At 30.6% G+C, this 22,256-nt stretch overlaps 1 non-coding gene across 1 annotated transcript; it reads left to right on the forward strand.

Moving 5' to 3' along the window:
• The first annotated feature begins 7,918 nt into the window (after nt 1-7,918).
• TRNAS-AGA (transfer RNA serine (anticodon AGA)) lies at nt 7,919-8,001 on the forward strand. Its single transcript has one exon. It is a non-coding gene; the product is annotated as a tRNA-Ser (tRNA).
• Nucleotides 8,002-22,256: the final 14,255 nt, after the last annotated feature.

The following is a 22,256-nucleotide window of genomic DNA, read 5'->3' on the forward strand; positions in this document are numbered from 1 at the left end:
TAATTGCCCGATGGATGGGCTGTGTGGTTTGAAATTATTAGATAAACTGTTGATATTTTAACAGGTGGATAATCCAAATTTTAGGGGAGATGCTGCCAAAAAGTCGGTAGAAAATAAATTGTATTTTAGAAACTAAATTACTTATAGCGATTAAATTATTCATAGAAATTAAAAATATAGAATAAGATTATGAGAGGGATAAATAAACAAATAAATAAATAAACAAGAGGAATGAATTTATATATAGTTCAGTGAATTAAATACCGACTAAAGTTATTAACGTTATGAATATTATATGATCAATCGTATTATCATTATTAATATTATTATTATTAATCATATTAAATATTTTGATTAGTAGTATCATAAAATATTAATTACCAAATAATTAGACGTTTTACTTAACGAATAAATTAGAAGAAATAAATCAAATAAAGATGCACTATAGATATACAGTTTAGTTTGATAAGTTAGTGAACCGACGAGTAACGAAAACAAATAAATGAATGTAAACTGCATTTTCCAAATTAGAATTCTTATGTAGAATTTTCTTATTATATAGATACTTATAAAGTTTCGGACTGTGAAGACAAAGGCTGGGAGCGCACAATAAGAAAGGCAGTCCTTTGAAGGACAACAAAAAAACTGTGAGTAGTGTTAGATAATTCGCCTCATCTGCCTGCATTCATGCATTCACGACTAAATGTTATCATGCATTACTGCTATATTGTGATGCACTATTTGTTGATATTAAATAATGTTTGATTACCTGTGATGTGATATTGCTGTGCCTTGTTTGTGTGGAATTGGGATGATGTGGACCACCATGGATTTGTGAGGACGGTCTATGTGATATGGATTTGAATATGATATGATATGGAGTTTGACCGTCAGCCGGGTAAATGGGAGATCGGCGCCCCCGTGTGCACTTGATGATATGGATTATATGGAAAACCACAGGATGACTTCTTGTTGTTGCGCACCTGATGATCTAGATTTGATTGTAGCCCGCAGGGTGGCCTCCTATTGTGAGCACTTGATGATCTAGATTGGATGGAGACCACCGGTTTGCCTCCTGTTGGCATTTTTTTTTTAAAAAAAGAGAATGGAAAAACAATGAGAGGACTGGTCAATGAGGATTAGACCAGTTGGCCGTATGGGGGTCGGCTCCCTGGTGCACATGTATGAGAGGGCGAGCCATGTGTGAGGACGGCTCGTTGGGGTTTTAGGTGGTGCCACTGACTAATTTCCACGTGATGTGATTATATGAAGGTGATACTAATTGTGGTTGCTGTTGTTTTGCCATTTGTGTGACACTGCATGATAAATTTAATCGATAAACAAATAAAAATATTTTAGCATCTGTATGATTGTGTGGAGTGAGAGGGTTATCTAACCCTACTCATTGAGTTTGGCGCTCACCCCTGCCTACCTATTTTTTTTCCAGGTAATAGAAGAAAGAAAAATCTTATGGAGTTGAGACATAAGTATAGAAGACTGTAAACGATAAATAAATGATGATGTAAATGTACAGGTAGAGTTCCGCAATTGTATTCTAGTGGGTTGTAGATGAACTGTACTAGTGGTACATAATTGAAATAAATTATTGGGCCTGTATCCACAATTATGAATAGTAAATGAGATTTGCATAATATAGGCTTACTATGGGCTTCGGGGGCCTTAAGCCCACCTAGGTCCTAGTGCCGGTCCGGTCCATGGAAATGGGTCGTGACAAAGTTGGTATCAGAGCATAAGTTGGGCCTTAGGAATCAATTGCGGAACTTAGGAAATTGAAACATAGGACTCCTATGTTGGGATCGGTCGTAACCGACAAAGGAGATGTAGTCTGGATTGAATTCCATTTTAGTGCCGGTGGACGCATCGCGCACGAGGATGGGAGGAAATCATTATTAATATTATTATTAATAATATCACATCATATTCAGAATCCATATCACATAGACCGTCCTCACAAATCCATGGTGGTCCACATCATTCCAATTCCACACAAACAAGGCACAGCAATATCACATCACAGGTAATCAAACATTATTTAATATCAACAAATAGTGCATCACATATAGCATAATGCATAACATTTAGTCGTGAATGCATGAATGCAGGCAGATCGATTATCTACACACTCACAGTTTTTTTTGTTGTCTTTCAAAGGACTGCCTTTTCTATTGTGCGCTCCCAGCCTTTGTCTTCACAGTCCGAAACTTTATAAGTATCTATATAATAAAAAATTCTACATAAGAATTCTAATTTGGAAAATGCAGTTTACATTCATTTATTTGTTTTCGTTACTCGTCGGTTCACTACTTATCAAACTAAACTGTATATCTAGTGCATCTTTATTTGATTTATTTTTCTAATTATTCGTTAAGTAAAACGTCTAATTATTTGGTAATTAATATCTATATGAAACTTAGGATGAGAATTAAAGGTAGATAAATAATAAATTATAATAGGTCTGGGTAATTGACGTTGATAAAATAAATTTTGAGTTTTGCTAAATCCTCTCCATAAATTTTGAAGCAGAAAATCAGTTGGAAATTGAAAATAAAAAAAAAAAATTCAGTTTGAATAACCGACGGTTCAGGGCTGGTTCAAGTTCAGATTTTAACATTCACATGAACCTTAACCGGCCCTTGAACCACTGGCTCCGGTTCAAAATTTAAACCGACGGCTCCGATTCGGTTCCGGTTCATCTATAGTATAGTTTGGTTTCGATTCGATTTCGATTCAAAATAAACTCGTGGCCATGCCTACAATGGAAAAAACACCATACTTGTAACATGATAAATGTGAATTCATGTAAGAATCAAGTGAGACTATATAACATGATAAATGAATAAAAATGATGTCTCTTAATAATATTGTATAATATGATAAATGGATAAAAAATTATAAACTTTAAACATACATTTTAAAAACTAATATGAACCAACTCTATCGGTATAAATTAATTCTATTATTTTTATAAAATTGAAAAACAAAGATTATTTACTTACTATTTTATTTCATCTGAATTTAACCCTTCTAATTTTTGATTTTTTTAAATCAAGAAGATGTTAAATAAAATTAAAATTTAATTGAAAATTAATATTCCAGCAACTGCAGGCGAGGATGGATACAGAAGCTCCAGTTAACCTCCAGTGCGGACAAACCACGAGTTCTTTGGAACATCTCAACATTTAGAAATTTAGAATACAGTAGTGCTTTCGGATTTAGATCACTCAAAGGAAGTGAAATGATGGGAAGACGAGAGTAGGGCATTGTCTCTTTTACCCTTCCGTGTAAATGCTATTATTGCCATCTTTGATCAAAAGTTGAGTGCATTGTCTCTTTTTAGCCTTACGTGGGATACATTTATACGGATATGTATCTGACAAACTTAATCATTAATGGATAGTTATTTTCCAAATATTTAACCAATTATGGTATTGTTTTAGAGTAAATATTCTAATTTCTAAATCCATCTAGATGTAATTAAAAAAAAAAAAACTTATTCATATTCTAGTTAGAATATTTGCATTTATTGAATCGTCACACATGCAATGAGCTATTAATTAATTAGTTAATATTATCAATTTGTACATAACATAACCATTTCATGTTAAAATATGTAGGTTATAAATTGTGAAAAAAATAAAAACAACGAACTTTATGTGTTGTAACTAATCTGTATTGCATCCATGCTAAATTTATTTTAATTCAATTGCATGTTAAAAATGATAAATTGACTTATACAACAACAGTAATTGTACGAATTGGGTGTTATATGGTAGAGTGTTTGTTTTGCTTGTTTTGTTATGTAAAAAATCAGGGATTAGAAGAATAGTATCCCATCTTTTTTTTTTATTATTTTTTAAAGATAAAATATATATTATACTCTTTAATTTGCGGATCATCATATACTTGAGATATTAGAGTAAAACTAATTTCCATTATTGGAAATAAATCTTTTTTTACCATCTAATTTTTCAATTTTGTCTCTCTACCAGAATTACGAGCATCTTCAACCTACAATTTCTTATATAATCTTTCTACCACTCTCATAAAATTGATCTTTTTCTTTGATTTCTCTACTCTATATATCATAATGCATCAATTTTGATCTCTATTTCTTCCCTTTTTTTGACCGGACACTAATTTGATCGCCTAATCTCACCTTCATTGATATTTTTCTTATCACTAGGTGCTTGGTGACAACCATAAACTATTTATTGTCTCTTTTATTTCTTCAAAATAAATTTGCAAAATATGATATCAAATTTTAAATATGTTAATAAATAAATTATAGTTCCTCCTGCGATACTCCAACCACCCCATGAATTGTTATTCCTAAACGAGCCATGAAGTCTTTTTCTCTTTTGCATTAAGATAAAAGATAAAAAAAAAACGATTTGATCCAATCTAAATCTATTTGAATGTAACATATAATAGTGGAGCCCGAGAGTTGATGTGTATTCGAATCATGGAACTAGTAATCGATGATATCTTTGTATCTGATTGTTTTAGTTTTTCTAAGCTTCTCCATGAAGTTCTAGCATTAATCTATCTCATTTAACCAACAAATCAAATTCAATCCCAACTCCAGGTTCAATATTAGATTAATAAAATATACAGAGTCAAAACTTAATGCAGTTACTTTTACAACCCTACCAACCATAATAACGAGATTAATCAATAAACAAAAAATTCTCTGTCAACTCATTTTACCATAAAGAAACATTATGTCAACTGATCCCTCCACAGAAGAAATTAAACTAAACAAAATAACAAAAATTCAAATTTATGATGGATTATTAAGTTTGTGTACCTCTCAACATTCTTCTTTGGAAGTCATTAATTAATCTATAATAATATAAATTGAGAAAATTATAGAAGATTGTACACACACACACATATATATATATTATAAAATAAAAATGGAAAAATTATTAGACAAAAATATGATATAATTGACATATTGTTAATAAATATAACTAGAATTCGGAATATACAATTTTTAATTTGAAACTAGGAACAAGAAATTCAAAATCTAATATATTAAATATTTAAAAATATAATATATTAAATATTAAAATCAAATATGATTTTGGGATATAAACGACATAAAAGAGTCTCTGAAGAGAATATTTTAGATACGTGAACGAATTATTATTTTTTAAATATTATTAAAAATGATATTTAAAATAAAAAATTATGCAGTAAAATATAAGAAATGATGTATATTAAAACTTTACTTGATTGTTTAGACAAATAATTTAGAACCTTATTCCCTTTCCCTTCTCTCTTTTTCTCTCTAGTTTTTGAACCTAATTTTAGTTTAAACAGCGTTCACTACTTTCTACTTTTTATCTCGTTTCCATCTTTTTTTGCTTTTCATTTTTTATCACTTTAATAAACACAAAACTGTTTTTCCTATCACATATCTGTCTTTTTTTTTTTTTTTTTTTTTTTTTGCTATTGTTGCGTTTTCTCCATATTTGAATTTTTTTTGTCTATTCTTTATGAGAATTTATTATTGAATAAAGATATGATATTTGACTTTATTTGGTTAGAGACTTTAGATCTTGATTTGGAGGTGTGGATCTTCGATTAATGGAGCTTCATAGTGCGGCATGTTGCTCAATTGATTCTATTAGCGAATAGCAGCAGAAACTCATCTGTGTTTGTCATATATTGCAAATTCTTGGAAAAATAATCCAACTATAAAAGATCCAGCGAAGTTATTATTTTGTTATCCAAATCAATTAATGGACTAAATGCTGCTATAACGATTTATATCTTTTGTCAAAATCAATTCCGAGTAGATAAATCTTTTTTTTTTTTTTAATTTCATCATTCAAAAGAATATGAATTATTTTCTTTCGTTAAAAGATCAACAAACTCTATTAGCTACTAACAGCAAACTTCCATATCTAGAATATATGAGTGTTTGTAATTCTTGATATTATTAATAAATTACATTTAAAAAACTTTTCTTTAGTTTTTTAATAAATTATTTTCATTTAACTACAAAACTCTACATATTTTAAGTATAAAATGAAACTTAATGCAATATTTTGTATAATTAGAAAAAACATGTCATATATATATCGATATCCTTTTTAAAAGTTTTCTTATTTATATTTTGTATTCTCTCTAATTTACATAGTATAAAAGCCAAATTTACATGGTTCGGTTCGGTCGCCATAAGTAGTAACCCTCTTCATTATTCCTATGATCTTTCTTGCAGTTACGTACCCTAACTTCAACCTCCATAACTGCCTTACCATTTTACAAAAGCTCCTTATATAGGTTCTACGTGAAGGAGATGATTACTATCTTTAAGGCTTTCTTTCTTAGGATTTTGAAAAAAAACAATAACAACAAGACTTTTTTCAATTTTTCTTACAGGCAATATACAAATATTAATCGTTAATGGCATAGTTATTTTTCCAAATGATATAACCAATTACAAGTGTATATATATATATATATATATATATATATATATATATATATTAAATCCATCTAGATGTTCACTTTGATGCAATTATAAAAAGAAAAAAAAAATCTATATATGATGTTAGAATATGTGCATTTATTGAATCGTCACACATGCAATTAATGAGTTATTAATTAATTAATAATTAATATTATTAACTTGTACCTAACTATTTCATGTTATAGTTTGTAGGTTACAAGTTGTGAAAAAATAAAAATCATGAAACTCTCTGTGGTGTAACTAATCGTAATGCATCAATGCTAATTTATTTTATTTTAATTGTATGTTATAAATGACAAATTGAACTATAAAAACTATTTTTGACAATAATTATTAGAATTAGGTGTTACATGATGGAGTTTTGTTTTGCCATGTAAAAAATTAGAGATTAATAGAATAGTATCCTACCCATTTTATATTTTTATATATATAAAATATTTATCCTTTTAATTTCTAAACGGTCAAACTTATTTGAGATATTAGAGTAAAACTAATTTCATTTCATTATTTGGAATATCAATCTTTTTATTACCATCTACTTTTTAGAGATTCTGTTTTCTCCATAATTTTGTTTGACATGAAATCAACAAAATAAGCGAAATAGATCAACTCATGCAAGAAGTAGGAGGATCTTCAACATAAACAGTTTCATTATATAAATCTTTCAACTACTCTAAAAAAATTGATGTTTGTCTTTAATTTCTCTACTCTATTTATGATCAATACATAAATCTTGGTCTTATTGAATTCTTTCTGTTTTTTTCACAATACATTAATCTTGATCACTAATTGCACCTTTACTATTTTGCTTATCACAAGGTTTTTTGTGACAATCAGAAACTATTTATTCTTCAAAATAAAATTTAGAAAAGTACAATATCAGATCTTGAACATTTTATTAAATACTTTGTCGTAAATTGATTTATTTTGAGTTCTAATATTCTCCGTGAAGTTTGTAGCGTCAATCTAGCTCATTTAACTAATAAATCAACTTTAAATCCAAATCCAAGTTCAAGATTAATTTAATAAAAGAAATAAGTCAAAGCTCAGCGTGGTTAATTTTGCAGCTTAATAATCACGATAACAAGATTTAATTAATAACCAGTTTGGTGAGCCAATGGGAATACTACTCCTATTGTGTAGCCTACAATATTATTTCGGTCTATAAAAGCCTCTATTTGAATTTAAAAAAATATCATTTTACTTTTTGAATCACCTTTGTTTTTCTTTATTCACATTCCATACTTCCATTTTGAACCTATCTCACATCATTATTTCAATAAAGATTTACTTGGAAACATTTTAAATTATATAACATAGGAAAATCCCAATATTCATACAAGGGCATTAGGAGCTCTGAGGGGAAAGGAAAATGCACAATATATTATATATTTTGAGCCTATGCTAACAAATCAAGTGGGCGTGCCGGAGTGGTTATCGGGCATGACTAGAAATCATGGTGGGCTCTGCCCGCGCAGGTTCGAATCCTGCCGCCCACGTTTTTAAAATAATAATTTTTTTGTACTTGTATGCATTTTGGCAAGAAAGATGATTGACTGGGAATATTGGATCTGCTCTTTTTTCTTTCTTCTTCTTGTGTTTTTTTTTTTTTTTTTTTAAATTTTTGAGTTAGCTCTTTTTTCTTTTTAAACTCTCTTCGTCCCCCACGAGTATAGGCTCATTTCACGCAAATTAAAAGTATTAATTAATATTTTTTGAATGATAATTTTGTTCATATTTTTCCTAACAAAATTAAATAATAAATATCTAAAATAAGAAATAAATATGTTGTCTGATTAGTTCTTTCTGTCTTTTATAAAAGATGTAGGACGTCAGAAATCACGGGTTCAATCCTCTCTACCATAAAAAGTTATTACTAACTTGATGACTATTATGTAAAGGGGAGTTGCCTCCTGTTGTGTGATCCAAAATATTATTATTCTGGTCTATTGAGCCTTCCATGTGTAAAAAAAAAAAGAAACAAACACATTCAATAAATGTTCTTAAATACCAATAATTTTTTTTAAAATACCATTAATTTTAATTCTCAAAAAAAAAAAAACACAATAATTAATAAAATTACAAAAACAATTATAAGTACAAGATATTTATGACAATTTGATTTTCTTTCGTACTCATATTTTTTGTCTATAAAACTTGAATAAAAATAATAGTCATAAATATAGAAATTGAAAAAAAATCATAACAATTTACAAAGTTTAATTTTATTATATAGAATTATAAAATATTCCCTCAACGATAAAACAATAATAGTTATTTTTATAAAAATGATGATTTTTCTAATGAAAATAAACAATAGTAATTATAATAAATTAAATTAAATCAACTTATGTGAGTGGACACAAGTTAAAAAGTAAATACATGACATGATGGTTAAACTTTAAGACTATGAAATGCTGGTTAAACTTTAAGACTATAATATTTTATGTATAAAGACAAAGTAAAATTCAAAAATTTGAAAGTGAAAGTTGAATAACAATTGATAACGAATATAGCATATAGAATAATATTAATATCAAATTAAAATTAATATATCAACGATTCAGAATAATAATTCTATTATAATGGAAAGTTAATAACCCTGAATACATGAAAAGTGTGTGCGTGTGTAGGCGATCTCTTGGTTTTTGATATGTGAAAATACGATCTTAGGTGCTCCATTTTATTTTCAATTAAGGCCGAAACTTAAACCCGCATACTCCAGAGATAACTGTCCATACATTAATAAGGATGTACTCGAACTACGGATCCTATGAGTTAATAAAAATTTAAATAATTGGATCTCACATGAATCGCGCTATTTAGTCCTCTTAGGGAGAAGTTTGATTTCAAACTCCGATTGAATATGAGAAGTACGCCATGCTAATATGTCTTGGATGATCCATATCTCAGGTTAGGCGCTGATGAGCATATTGAACTATCCATGTGGCTCGGAGCAGGGTGGGCGCATAGTATGTGTTGTGGAGTCAATTGACCTATTCAATTTTTTAAAAAAAATTTATAAAACAGGATTAAATTGATAAAAATAAAAATATATATTAAATGAAAAATTTTAGAATTTTTAATGCAAATTGCTCAACTAAAAATCAAAATAAATAAATGACTCCACTGAAAAATATTTCTAACTCTGCCATTAGTGAGAGCTCTCACAGTCCAGACACAACGATGCAATTGTCAAGGGCACACTCTACCACTAGGGGTGGCCACGGTTCCGGAACCGAACCGAAAATTAATGGTTTCGGTTACGGTTTGGAACCGAACGGTTTCTGTTTGGTTCTGGTTCCTCAATGGTTCAAAAATCGACGGTTCGGGCCGGTTTCAGACCGATTCTGGCCGGTTTGGATGGTTCCGACCGGTTTCAGATAGAACTAGAACCGTCGGTTCCGACTGGAGCTAGAACCCGCCGGTTCACGGTTCCAAAACTAGTGGAACCGGAACCGAACCAATTTGAATCGATTTTATTTTTGGTTCAGACCAGTTCCGGTTCTCACCAATTTCGGTTCCCACCGGTTCAAAACCGATGGTTCTGGTTTCAAAAATCGGATTTTGGCCACCCCTATCTACCACTAAGCTAATAGCTGCCGGGCCCGCTATGCCAAAGTGAGAGAAACCCATCCCAATTCGAGATTCCTATTAAATGTTGTACTTTATTAAATCTATAATTATTTTGTACACTATTAAAGATTTTTTATTTTCTTTCAGTAATTTTTATTTTAGTTTTACCCAGTAAAATTTAAATTTAAATACAAAACTATATAACTAATCAATGAAATTACCATTAAAATCTTTTGTCAATCTATGAAATTTTTCCTTTAATTCTCACTTTTATTTATATTAGTCTTTATATGACATGCGTTATACATTGCCTATACTCGTTATTTGTACTCGTTTAATTTTTATGTTATTGTTCACTTTTAGTTGCCACTTTTAATGACTTATTATTTATACTTGTTTTTATTTTTAATATTAAATATTGATTATAATTTTTATCTTATACTATTTACATTTTATAGTGTTAAAACAAAACTCCATACAAAGTTAATGCTAATATAACGGTCAATTAATAAAATAGCAGTATGTATATATACACACATTTCAGTTTAATTTATATCATCATTTATCTAAAATTTAGTATAATTATATATGTATAATTCTATAATATCATCCTAATAAATAAGTTTCCATATCTATAGACATATAGATATAATAATAAATATTATTTATATTTTAAAATTAAAATTTTCAACTATTGGTCATCGCACACACATATGTTCATTTTTTTACAAAAATTAATTTTAAAATTAAAAATTTGAAAATTTGAAAGGCTTAATTATATATGTGTATTCTACTACTTGAAAATTTATTTTTAAAAAATATATCCAATCAAATTATACCAACACAAAGAAAAAGAATATTGTGAAAAATATACTATTTTGTTTTTCTATCTCTCTCATAAATAAAATATTTTAAATTTTAAATTATAAGAAAAACGGAATCGTATATTTAAAAAATAATTTTGAAAAAGTAAAATATAAAAATTTTTAGATGTCTGATTATCATATTTATTTATTAAAAAATAAATTAAAAAAAGATAAATTTTAAAATTTTAAAATGCTTAATTATCTATTTATATTTATTTAAAAAAAATTTAATAAATTATATCCAATCAACTAATAAAATATAATTTTCTAATTGATTATAACTAAAGTTATTTTAGAATATTTAAACTTCATTAAAAGCAATATCGAAAATTTTATTATTCTCGTGTTCTTATATTTATATATAATATAGATCATATATATAAAAAGTGTGAAAACAAGTTTATCTTGTGGAATGGAGACATCTTATTTTTTATTTTTTATTTTTTGGAAAGGTGATTAGGAATATTGGAATCATTTTTATATCCCCAAGTTTTGGATAAACTACACGAAGGAGGAGGTTGCTTGTATTTCCCTAACCAAACACCACCTTCCAATATCTAATCACGTGGAAAAATGACCCATATTAGCAAAGCTTTTTGCCATACAACTTTTTAAGGTAATGTTTAACATTTTGATCGGTTAAAATATTAAACGCTTTTTTTTATATTATTCGATATCATGATGTTTGAATTAGTTTTTAGAGATTAAAATAGTATTTTGTGAAAAGTTAACCTATATAATATTTAGCTTTAACGTTTCATGAAAAACTACTTAAACAGTTAACAGCTACTAAAATAACTTACAACTACCAAAATAATTAATTTCACCGAATAACTCTATCTCAAATGCAAGTGAGCCGCCAAGCCAATCAAGGAGTTTCGTATTAGGCTTTACGTTAATGATTGGATGATTCTTATCAAATTAATCCAATAATTGTATTAACTGTTGTTTCAAAGTGGAATCTTGTTACAGTTTGGAAACCCCACTTCAAATATTAGTTACATTTATCAAAAATATGATTTGGAAGAACTTTATTCCAAAGAATAAGTTCTTTGATGATTGAATTTATCACTCTAAAATACATTTTCAAATAAAAAGAAAATATCTTGTTATTGAATGACAAATCAAGTATAGTCTAGTTAGTTTACCATTTATACTGGTAGTGAGAAGTTTTAAGTTCGAGTTCTTTTGACCATCAGAGTTTGGCTATCCAATTAAGCGTGTTTAATTAGTCTTCCACTTATATAAATAGTGATAGATCTTAAATTCGAATTTTTTTAACCGTAAAAATTTCCACCCGCCGTCATGAAGACTACAACGTTCATTCGATAGAGGAAAAAGAAAAAGAAATATAATTTATGAATTCTTTTATTTTTCTAATTATTAAAAAATTCAAAAAAAAAAAAAAAAAGGGGAGAAAGTGCAATTGCTTGGCCTTTATGAATTAGGTAGATCTGGATTTGAATGGCATGTTGGTATAGGAAGAAAGTATTTATAGTTTGACAAATGAAGGAGAAATTCTTATATAAATTCAGTCTAACACGTCATCTATGTACCCATTTAATGAAATAAAGTCAAATCAGCAGTTTATTTTTTTCTAATTTACTATTTTTTCACGTTTCCCTTTTAGTTAGAGATAGAAAACATTGGTTTAAAAGCTACTAACGTGAGACGATAAAAAAAAATATAGCTGCTGATTTGACATTATTTTATTAGTTGGGTACATAGATGACATGAGAGGGTGAGTCTACCTAAAAGTTTATCCAATTGAAGGCAATCATCCACATCAAAGGGATGTTGAGTGGAAAAACAAACCTTATCTAATTATCTTGTTTTGGATCAATCAAGACCGTAGATTTCTTGAAATCTCTATCTCCCCCTTAAAATCTTCAAGTTGGATATGCATATGGTTCTAGAACTTTTACTTCAATTTTAAGGAATAGTGAAATAAAAATTGACTTAATGGTTCTAGAATTGTTAGTTTTGAACGCAAGCATCACCTTTTTAGATTGTTTTTGTTATTTCATTTTTTTCAATTTTTTAGTTTTGTAACATAAATAAATAATAAAAAAATATTTTTTTGGCTTGCGGTTCTAATCAGAATTGGGTAAATTTTAATTCTAAAAAATAAGAATCGAGATCAATTGTAGCATATGGTTTGAATTTCAATTGGAAATAAAAAATTATTGACTACAGTTCCTTTCCGACTAACCAATTCGATTCCAATTTAAAATCAATCCATGGTTATGCTTGCTTAGAATTAATATTCAATAAAGTTACTTTTAGGAAGCACCATTAATTGGTTAGGAAATGATGATGAGAATAAAATTAAAACAAGGAAAAAAAAAAAAATGAAACTTCTTACTTTTAGAGATTTGGGGTAATTTGAGTTGTTGAAGTTTATGTGACTCTACAAAACAAAGGACGTTGCAAAATTGCAATTATCCATTACAGGACACACGTCACTCATTGGCTTGTCCAATTAGGATGACACGTGGAAGCCACGTTGCACTTATCCATTTGCATTTCTTGAGAAAAAGATGATGATCATGGTGGTGGTGGTGGAAGTAGGATATTATATTTTGCAAGAGAGAAGAAGAGAATGTGAGAATTGCAGAAGAAAAAAAAAAAAAAAAATCCCATGTCAGATTTCCTTAAAAAAAAAAAAAAAAAAGAAGGATATCTTAATTACAAAAATAAAATAAAAGAGTGAGCTTTCTTTCTTTTTTCCTTTTTTCTTGTTGATGATAGGCAAATGGGCGGCACTGGTGTAGTCTGTAGAGCTATATATATATATATATATATATATATATATATATATATAACATAATTGATTATTTAGATTTCTTCCTTCTTCTGTTTTATAAACTTGTAGTGTTTCTTGGAGACTGGTTGTTAGTGTAGTTGGTTAGTTAGTCAAGGTACAGAAAAGGCAACATTATTGGACTCTAAGAAGGAAAATTCTTCTTCTTCTTCTTCTTCTTTCACAGCTGATCTTTTTGGCACAAAAGAGGCCCCACCAACTTCTTCAACTGGAATCTTTGCTTCTATCTTTCCACCTCCATCTATGGTGTAGTTAGAGCATTTACTTACATTATGAAACTTAAATTTCTTGTCAGGCTTTCGATATGTTTTTGCTCGTTGAGTGTACAGTTTTATAATTTGGAATATGGGGAGGGAAGGGAAGGTTTATACAGTTTTATAACTTGGAAGTTGCTCGGTTCGGGTACTTAAAAAAATAGGATATATTGTTAAAAGGATAAATGAGGTTAAAATGTTAAAATATTAATAATGACATTTTTTTTCTCCCCTAATTTTGTCCTTTCGAGACAAAGAAAAATGAATTTATTTTCTTTCCTTCGTCGTTATCCAAATCCAAACACAAGGGTGTAAAATAACTATGAAAATAAAATTAACAATTTCTCATTATTTTCCTCCCTCTCCTTTCCGAACAAAGTGTAGGTGTTCGACCACGAGATTATTAGACGAATGATAATTTACATCTGAACTTTGTTCTTGATTGTTCGGGTTTTACGAAAGCAGTGCTCTGGAAATCATGGTTGGAACACAAAACAAGGAGCTCCAGGTTAGTGATATTAGCCCTGTTCTATATCGTTATATAGTCAAGAACTTGAAAGAAGTATGATTTCCATTTCCCTGCATTTTCTTGAATTGATCATCACTTGTTTATAGTGAAATGCTAAATATTTATCAAAATTTATGCATTGAGCAAAAAGCTTGGAGAAAACTGCTTATATATTTTGAATTTTATTTAACAATACAGCTATGACTAGTGAGGCTGCAAACCATAACATGCATAATAAGGACAGAAACTCAATTTTTATGGAAGAAAGAGCAGAACCATATCATCTAAATTCAATATCACTTTACTACGGTGGGCAAGATAATTATTCTCAGCATCCAAATGGTCATAATATTTCCGGATCGTATCCCTAGTAAGCCTTGAATAGTAGATAGCCTGTGTTATTATCAGCACACCAAATAATTTAGATTATGCATCAAGCAAATCTACTAATGTGCTTTGTGAATGGATTAGTTCAAGAAAGTTGGAGGAGAAGATGATCCTAATGGAAACAATTCAGATGGTGCTTCTAGAGGAAATTGGTGGCAAGGTAAATGTCATAAATGAAGCTCCAAATAGATATTCAAGCTCCTCTTCTAGCTATAGCCTATAGCGATAAGCTCGGGATTTTGATTTGATTTTTCCGCAGGTACACATTATTATTATTAGGACCTCGCTTCCCTTGGCATATGAATTCTCCATCTATTTTTCAAGGTATACAATAATAAAGAGTCTAATTTACCGGAACTATAACAATCTATGAATATTGCAATAGCAGGGTAGACAAGTTGTAAAGAAAAAGGAAAAGAAATATTAAAAAGAAAAAAAGTTGAACACTGTTGCGGAATTTAGCGTGGTAATGGATAAATATTTAGTTTCGATAATTGATGATAAAATGAGAAGTAAAATAATAAATGGAAGAGACACAAGATTTACGTGGAAACCCTCCAATGTAGAGGGAAAAAACCACGGGGCGAGAGAGAAGTAAATGCACTATGAAAAATATGGAGATACAAGTGATTTTACACCCACACAAAATACACTCAAGATAACACCTCACTACACTCAATGAATATGGTAAGAGTGTGTATAAATGAAAAAGGTGGTATATGAAAAGAGTGGATAGTTTTAGAGAAATGCTCTTGGAGGATTTCTCTCTTGGATGAATTTCACTTAGTTGGATGATATAAATTTGCTCCAAGCAAGGTTGCCTTATATAGAGGTGTATCACCATGTGAACAAATTTCAAGTCTTCCTTCCATTGTTGAAGATGTGCCATCCTAGTCCAAGTTAGCTCACCAACATTGCCAACCAACATTGAATTTTCTTAGCCACCAAAAGACTAGTAGTGTGAAACATTGAAGCCACCAAAAAACTAGTAATGTGAACCAACATTGAAGCCACCAAAAGACTAGTAGAAGACATGAAAAACATGTTTCTTAGCCACCAAAGGACTAGTAGTGTGAATCTTAGAATTATAAGGCAATTTTAACAATCTCCACCTTGACTTAAATTCTAAGATGATCTCCTTATAAAATGATGTGCATATTCCTTTCTCGCCATGCCCCAAAGGGCCTTTAGAATTTGTGAACACCGATCAAGTCCAAGCAATGCTTGAACTTGAGATTTGGAACTGGTTTCGTGAGCATATCCGCAGGATTATGAGTTGTAGCAATTTTCTTCACGATGATCTTCCCATCTGCCACAACATCCCGAATAAAATACTGCCTCACATCAATGTGCTTGGTCCTTTCATGATACATCTGATTTTTAGTTAAATGAATAGCACTTTGACTATCACAAAATACAGTAACAACATCTTGGGTTAAACCAAGATCAGTAACCAAACCTCTTAACCAGATTGCTTCTTTGACTCCTTCCGTGATTGCAATATATTCTGCCTCCGTAGTTGACAGTGCCACAATGGACTGGAGGCTAGCTTTCCAGCTAATGGCAGAATTGCATAAAGTAAATACATAACCTGACAAAGACCTTCTCTTATCAAGATCACCTGCATAATCAGAGTCAACATATCCAACAATAATATTCGGTGTCACCTTATTCCTATCAAAAACCAATCCAGTGTCCACAGAACCTTTCAAGTAGCGAAATATCCATTTAACTGCTTGCCAATGTTCTTTACCTGGATTACTCATATACCTGCTCACAACACTAACTGCCTGTGCAAGATCAGGTCTAGTACATACCATAGCATACATAAGACTACCAACTGCACTAGAATAGGGCACATGTGACAATTGCTCTTTCTCTTCATTAGACTGAGGGCAGAAATCAGATGATAATTTAAAATGAGCTGCAAGAGGAGTACTCACAGGTTTTGAGTTATTCATGTTGAATCTCTCAAGAACCTTCTCAATGTAATTTCTTTGAGATAAATACAATTTTCCAGCTGATCGGTCTCTATGAATCTCCATACCAAGAATTTTCTTTGCAGCACCAAGATCTTTCATCTCAAATTCACTGCTCAACTGATCTTTCAATTCTTTGATTAGTGACTTATCACGAGCAGCAATTAGCATGTCATCAACATATAACAATAAGTAGACAAAAGATCCATCTGAAAACTTCTTGTGATAAACACAATTATCATACTGACTACGACAATACCCATGTTCAACCATAAAGGAATCAAACCTTTTGTACCACTGTCTAGGGGACTGTTTTAGTCCATAAAGAGACTTCTTCAAGTGACAAACGTAGTCTTCTTTTCCAGGAACAACAAATCCTTCTGGTTGTTGCATATAAATCTGCTCCTCGAGCTCTCCATGTAAGAAAGCAGTCTTGACATCAAGTTGTTCTAATTCAAGATCCTGCAAGGCAACAAGGGCAAGAAGTACACGTATAGAAGTGTGACGAACAACAGGAGAAAACACTTCATTAAAGTCTACACCATGTTTTTGAGTGTAGCCTTTAGCAACTAAACGTGCTTTATATCTTGCATCTTCAACTCCGGGATTGCCTTCTTTCTTCTTATAGACCCATTTACAGCCTACAACTCTTTGGCCTTTTGGCAATTTCACCAACTGCCAAGTATCATTCTTGTGCAGAGATTCAATTTCGTCTTGCATCGCAACTTGCCACTCAGAAGAATTAGGACATAAGATTGCTTCAGAGTATGTGTGAGGTTCTCCACCTTCAACTGTATCCTCTGCAACGGCAAGAGCATAAGCAACCAAATTCCCTTCATTATATCTTTCAGGCCGTTTGATTTCTCTCCTGGGTCTATCTCTAGCAATAGAATAGTCTTCATGATGATCTGGTTCAGTGGAATCAGGAACCTCCGATGTGATCGGAGATGAGGAAATATTCTCTTTGCTAGGAGTTGGTATTTCAAGCTCCACCTTCTCGTCGGTTTTCTTCGAATCACCTGACCAAACTTCCTCTGGAATCTTGAAGTCGAGTGATGTGTGTGGGGAACGATTCACCAAATAACATGCGGTAGATGCAGCTTCGGCCCAAAATTCTTTAGGCAAGACAGCATTAGAGAGCATGCAACGAACTCTCTCCATTAGTGTCCTGTTCATCCGTTCTGCAACTCCATTTTGTTGAGGCGTACCGACAACTGTACGGTGTCTCACAATGCCTTCATTTTCGCAGAATGCGTTGAAATCACCTCCACAAAATTCTAGACCATTATCGGTCCTGAGTCGCTTGACCTTCTTCCCTGTCTGGTTTTCCATCAAAATCTTCCACTTCTTAAAAGTGGAAAAAACTTCATCTTTTTGCTTTAAAAAATAAGCCCAGACTTTACGAGAAAAATCATCAATGATGGTCAGCATGTAACGATGTCCTCCTTTTGAAGGAACACGTGAGGGTCCCCAAAGATCTGAATGAATATAGTCAAGAGTACCTTTGGTTCTATGAATTCCGGTACCGAAAGTTAATCTTTTCTGTTTACCGAGAATGCAATGTTCACAGAACTCCAACCTACCGGTATTCTGACCGCACAAAAGACCTTTCTTGCTCAGGATGGTCATTCCTTTTTCACTCATATGGCCAAGTCGCATATGCCATAATTTTGTGACGTCTGAATCTGATATAGATAATGATACAGCAGCAGAACTTGTAACAGTAGATCCCTGCAACACATACAAGCTTCCAGATCTGTTAGCTTTCATTAAAATAAGGGCACCTTTAGAGACCTTTAGAACTCCACCTTCAGCTGCATATTTACACCCAAGGGACTCTAGGGTGCCAAGAGAGATAAGGTTCCGTTTCAAGTCGGGAACATGTCTAACACCGGTTAAAGTTCTAATCATGCCATCATGCATTTTAATTCTAATTGTTCCTTTTCCAACAACTTTACACTGAGCATTATTCCCCATTAAGACAATACCACAATCAACAGATTCATAAGTAGTAAACCAATCTTTATGGGGACACATGTGATAGGAACAAGCAGAATCTAGAATCCACTCCGTTTTAGATCTAGTTCCAAAATCAGTAACAGACAAAACTTCACCTTCAGACTCTTTTTGTGCAATACTTGCTTCAGCTGAATTTTCTGAATTTTTCTGATTATTGTTTTCGCCCTTTTGCTGCTTATTTTTCAACTTAAAACATTCTGAAATTACATGTCCCTTTTTCTTGCAATAGCGACAAAATTTCTTATTATCTCGGCCTCTAGACTTTGATCTGGATTTACTTCTACTGCTACTACTGTGATCCATAGTTCTCCCCCTAACAATTAACCCTTCAGCTTCATCCTTTGAATTATTCTCATAGTCATATTTTTCTTTTGACAAGAGATTTTGTTTGACATCATCAAAGGTTAGGGTCTCATTACCACCGTATAACATAATATCTTTAAAGTTACGGTAAGATCGGGGGAGTGAGCAAACTAACAAAACAGCTTTATCTTCATCATTAATTTCAACATCTAAATTTTCCAAATCAACTATGATGGAATTAAACTCATCAAGGTGAGTTTGAATGGGTGTACCTTCGACCATCTTAATGGTATAGAGGCGCTCCTTGAGACGAATAATGTTGGCAAGACTCTTCGTCATATACAATGACTCCAACTTAAGCCATAAACCTGCAGCTGTATCCTCCTTGATAACCTCTCGCAGAACTTCTTTGGATAAACAAAGTTGGATTGCTGACAAGGCTTTTTCATCTAACTCTTCCCAATCTTCATCCGACATGGTGTTCGGCTTTTTCGCCTTTCCTGCAAGGGCCTTCTTCAACCGATGCTGGGTGAGAACAGCCATCATTTGAACTCGCCAAATGCCAAAACTAATTTTTCCATCAAACTTCTCAACATCAAATTTCATGACAGAAGCCATGTTGTGAAACCCAAATAAATATTACAACGCTCTGATACCAGTTTGTTGCGGAATTTAGCGTGGTAATGGATAAATATTTAGTTTCGATAATTGATGATAAAATGAGAAGTAAAATAATAAATGGAAGAGACACAAGATTTACGTGGAAACCCTCCAATGTAGAGGGAAAAAACCACGGGGCGAGAGAGAAGTAAATGCACTATGAAAAATATGGAGATACAAGTGATTTTACACCCACACAAAATACACTCAAGATAACACCTCACTACACTCAATGAATATGGTAAGAGTGTGTATAAATGAAAAAGGTGGTATATGAAAAGAGTGGATAGTTTTAGAGAAATGCTCTTGGAGGATTTCTCTCTTGGATGAATTTCACTTAGTTGGATGATATAAATTTGCTCCAAGCAAGGTTGCCTTATATAGAGGTGTATCACCATGTGAACAAATTTCAAGTCTTCCTTCCATTGTTGAAGATGTGCCATCCTAGTCCAAGTTAGCTCACCAACATTGCCAACCAACATTGAATTTTCTTAGCCACCAAAAGACTAGTAGTGTGAAACATTGAAGCCACCAAAAAACTAGTAATGTGAACCAACATTGAAGCCACCAAAAGACTAGTAGAAGACATGAAAAACATGTTTCTTAGCCACCAAAGGACTAGTAGTGTGAATCTTAGAATTATAAGGCAATTTTAACAAACACGTATCTAATATTTTTCAATGCCTTCATAAGTAATGTATGCCCTTTGAATGATATCATTTTATTACAAATATAATTTTATTTTACTTATAGTTTTTTACTACAAAAATTGAACACATATCTAATATTTATTAAAAATTTCTTAATATCTCCTTAAGCAATGTATGCACTTGGAAAGATTTTGTATCTTTTTTTCATGACGCAGGATAAACCAGTTTGGTATCTCTTAAGGCTCATATTCTTGAAATCACGAGTAGAGTTTTTATGTTAAAATTTAAAAATTTTAAAAAAAAATTATCCATTAAATTTAAATGATAGAGATAAATTTTAGTTTGAAAGAAAATTAAAAGATTTAACGCTGTCTAGAAATTTAAACTAGTTTTTCAAAATTCACCCATATAAACATTTTAAGAAAATTTTTATATTGGGATGATTGAGTTGGTAATTGATTAAAAGAGCTGAAATATTAACTAATTCTTTTTTATTAAATGAAGTCTCTGATTGTGTTTGTGATGAAGGGTGAAGAAAAAAAAGTTAACGTTTAGTTATCACTATTAAAAAAACCCGAGGAGAAAAGATCAATTATTAGTTATTAGTATAATTTTTTCAATAAGTATGTAGAAGCAATTGCATCCTAATCATTTTAATATGTTCATACATATACATATGTAGAAAATTATAAATTTTCCAAATAATGAAAATTAATTTTCATCCAATACCTCAATTTTTTTTCTATGTAAAGATATTTCAATTCATTGGAATTTATTATGAGATGTTGGACAAATTGGAGAGGACAATGTATTTTTAATATCAATAATAACCAAAAGAGGAGATAATTTTTTATTTTTTTTGAGAATAGATAGACTATTCTATTATTTCCTAATTTTTGCATTAACACATGTAAATTAAAGCCAATATTTATAGGTGAGTTTGTCATTTATAACATACATTTGGATAAAATAAATTTAGCATGAATGCATTACAAATTAGTTCCAACATAGAATTTGTGATTTTTATTACTCACAATCTATAACCTACTAAATTTTAACAAAAATAATTATATATATGTATGTATGTATGTATGTGTGAATGGGAAGATATTGAGATTGCCTAAAATACTCTTATTGAATTTGTAGATTGACAGAAATATTTTTGAAGATTTTAATTTGATTGATTGAAAAAATAAAAATTTAATTTTTATATTAGACTATATTAATCTTCTATTTAAATCTAAATTTCATTGGAAAAAAAATATTTATATGTTATAAATTTTATTGTTAGGAATCTCACATTGAGTGCACATCAAATCCACAAAGGACATATAAGGGTGACAAGCTAGACAGCTAATTGTTTAATACTATCATTTTAGCATTAGTTGGCTCAAACCTAAGTAAGCCCACATTACACATTTTTACCTTATGGATTCTAACATTTTATTCAATTTACCTCTACCCTTTCAATTTATAATATTTATAAATTGCTATTTATAATAGACTATATAGTAATCTATAATACATGTAACTGTTATAAAATTTAAAATTAATATACAAATACTAAAAATATGTTATTAAAAAAATATAATATCAAGTGAAACTGATAATTATCATTAATTTGTGTATTTTAAAATAGTTAGTTCACAGTACACCAAAATGCCGAAAAAGAATCGGACAAAAATCAAGCTCAAATTTATAATATTAGGCATTTTTCCTTGCTATGTA

Source organism: Jatropha curcas, chromosome 5, assembly GCF_041381405.1.
Source record: "Jatropha curcas cultivar XTBG-Jc1 chromosome 5, XTBG_Jcur_1.0, whole genome shotgun sequence".
Classification (NCBI taxonomy): Eukaryota; Viridiplantae; Streptophyta; class Magnoliopsida; order Malpighiales; family Euphorbiaceae; genus Jatropha; species Jatropha curcas.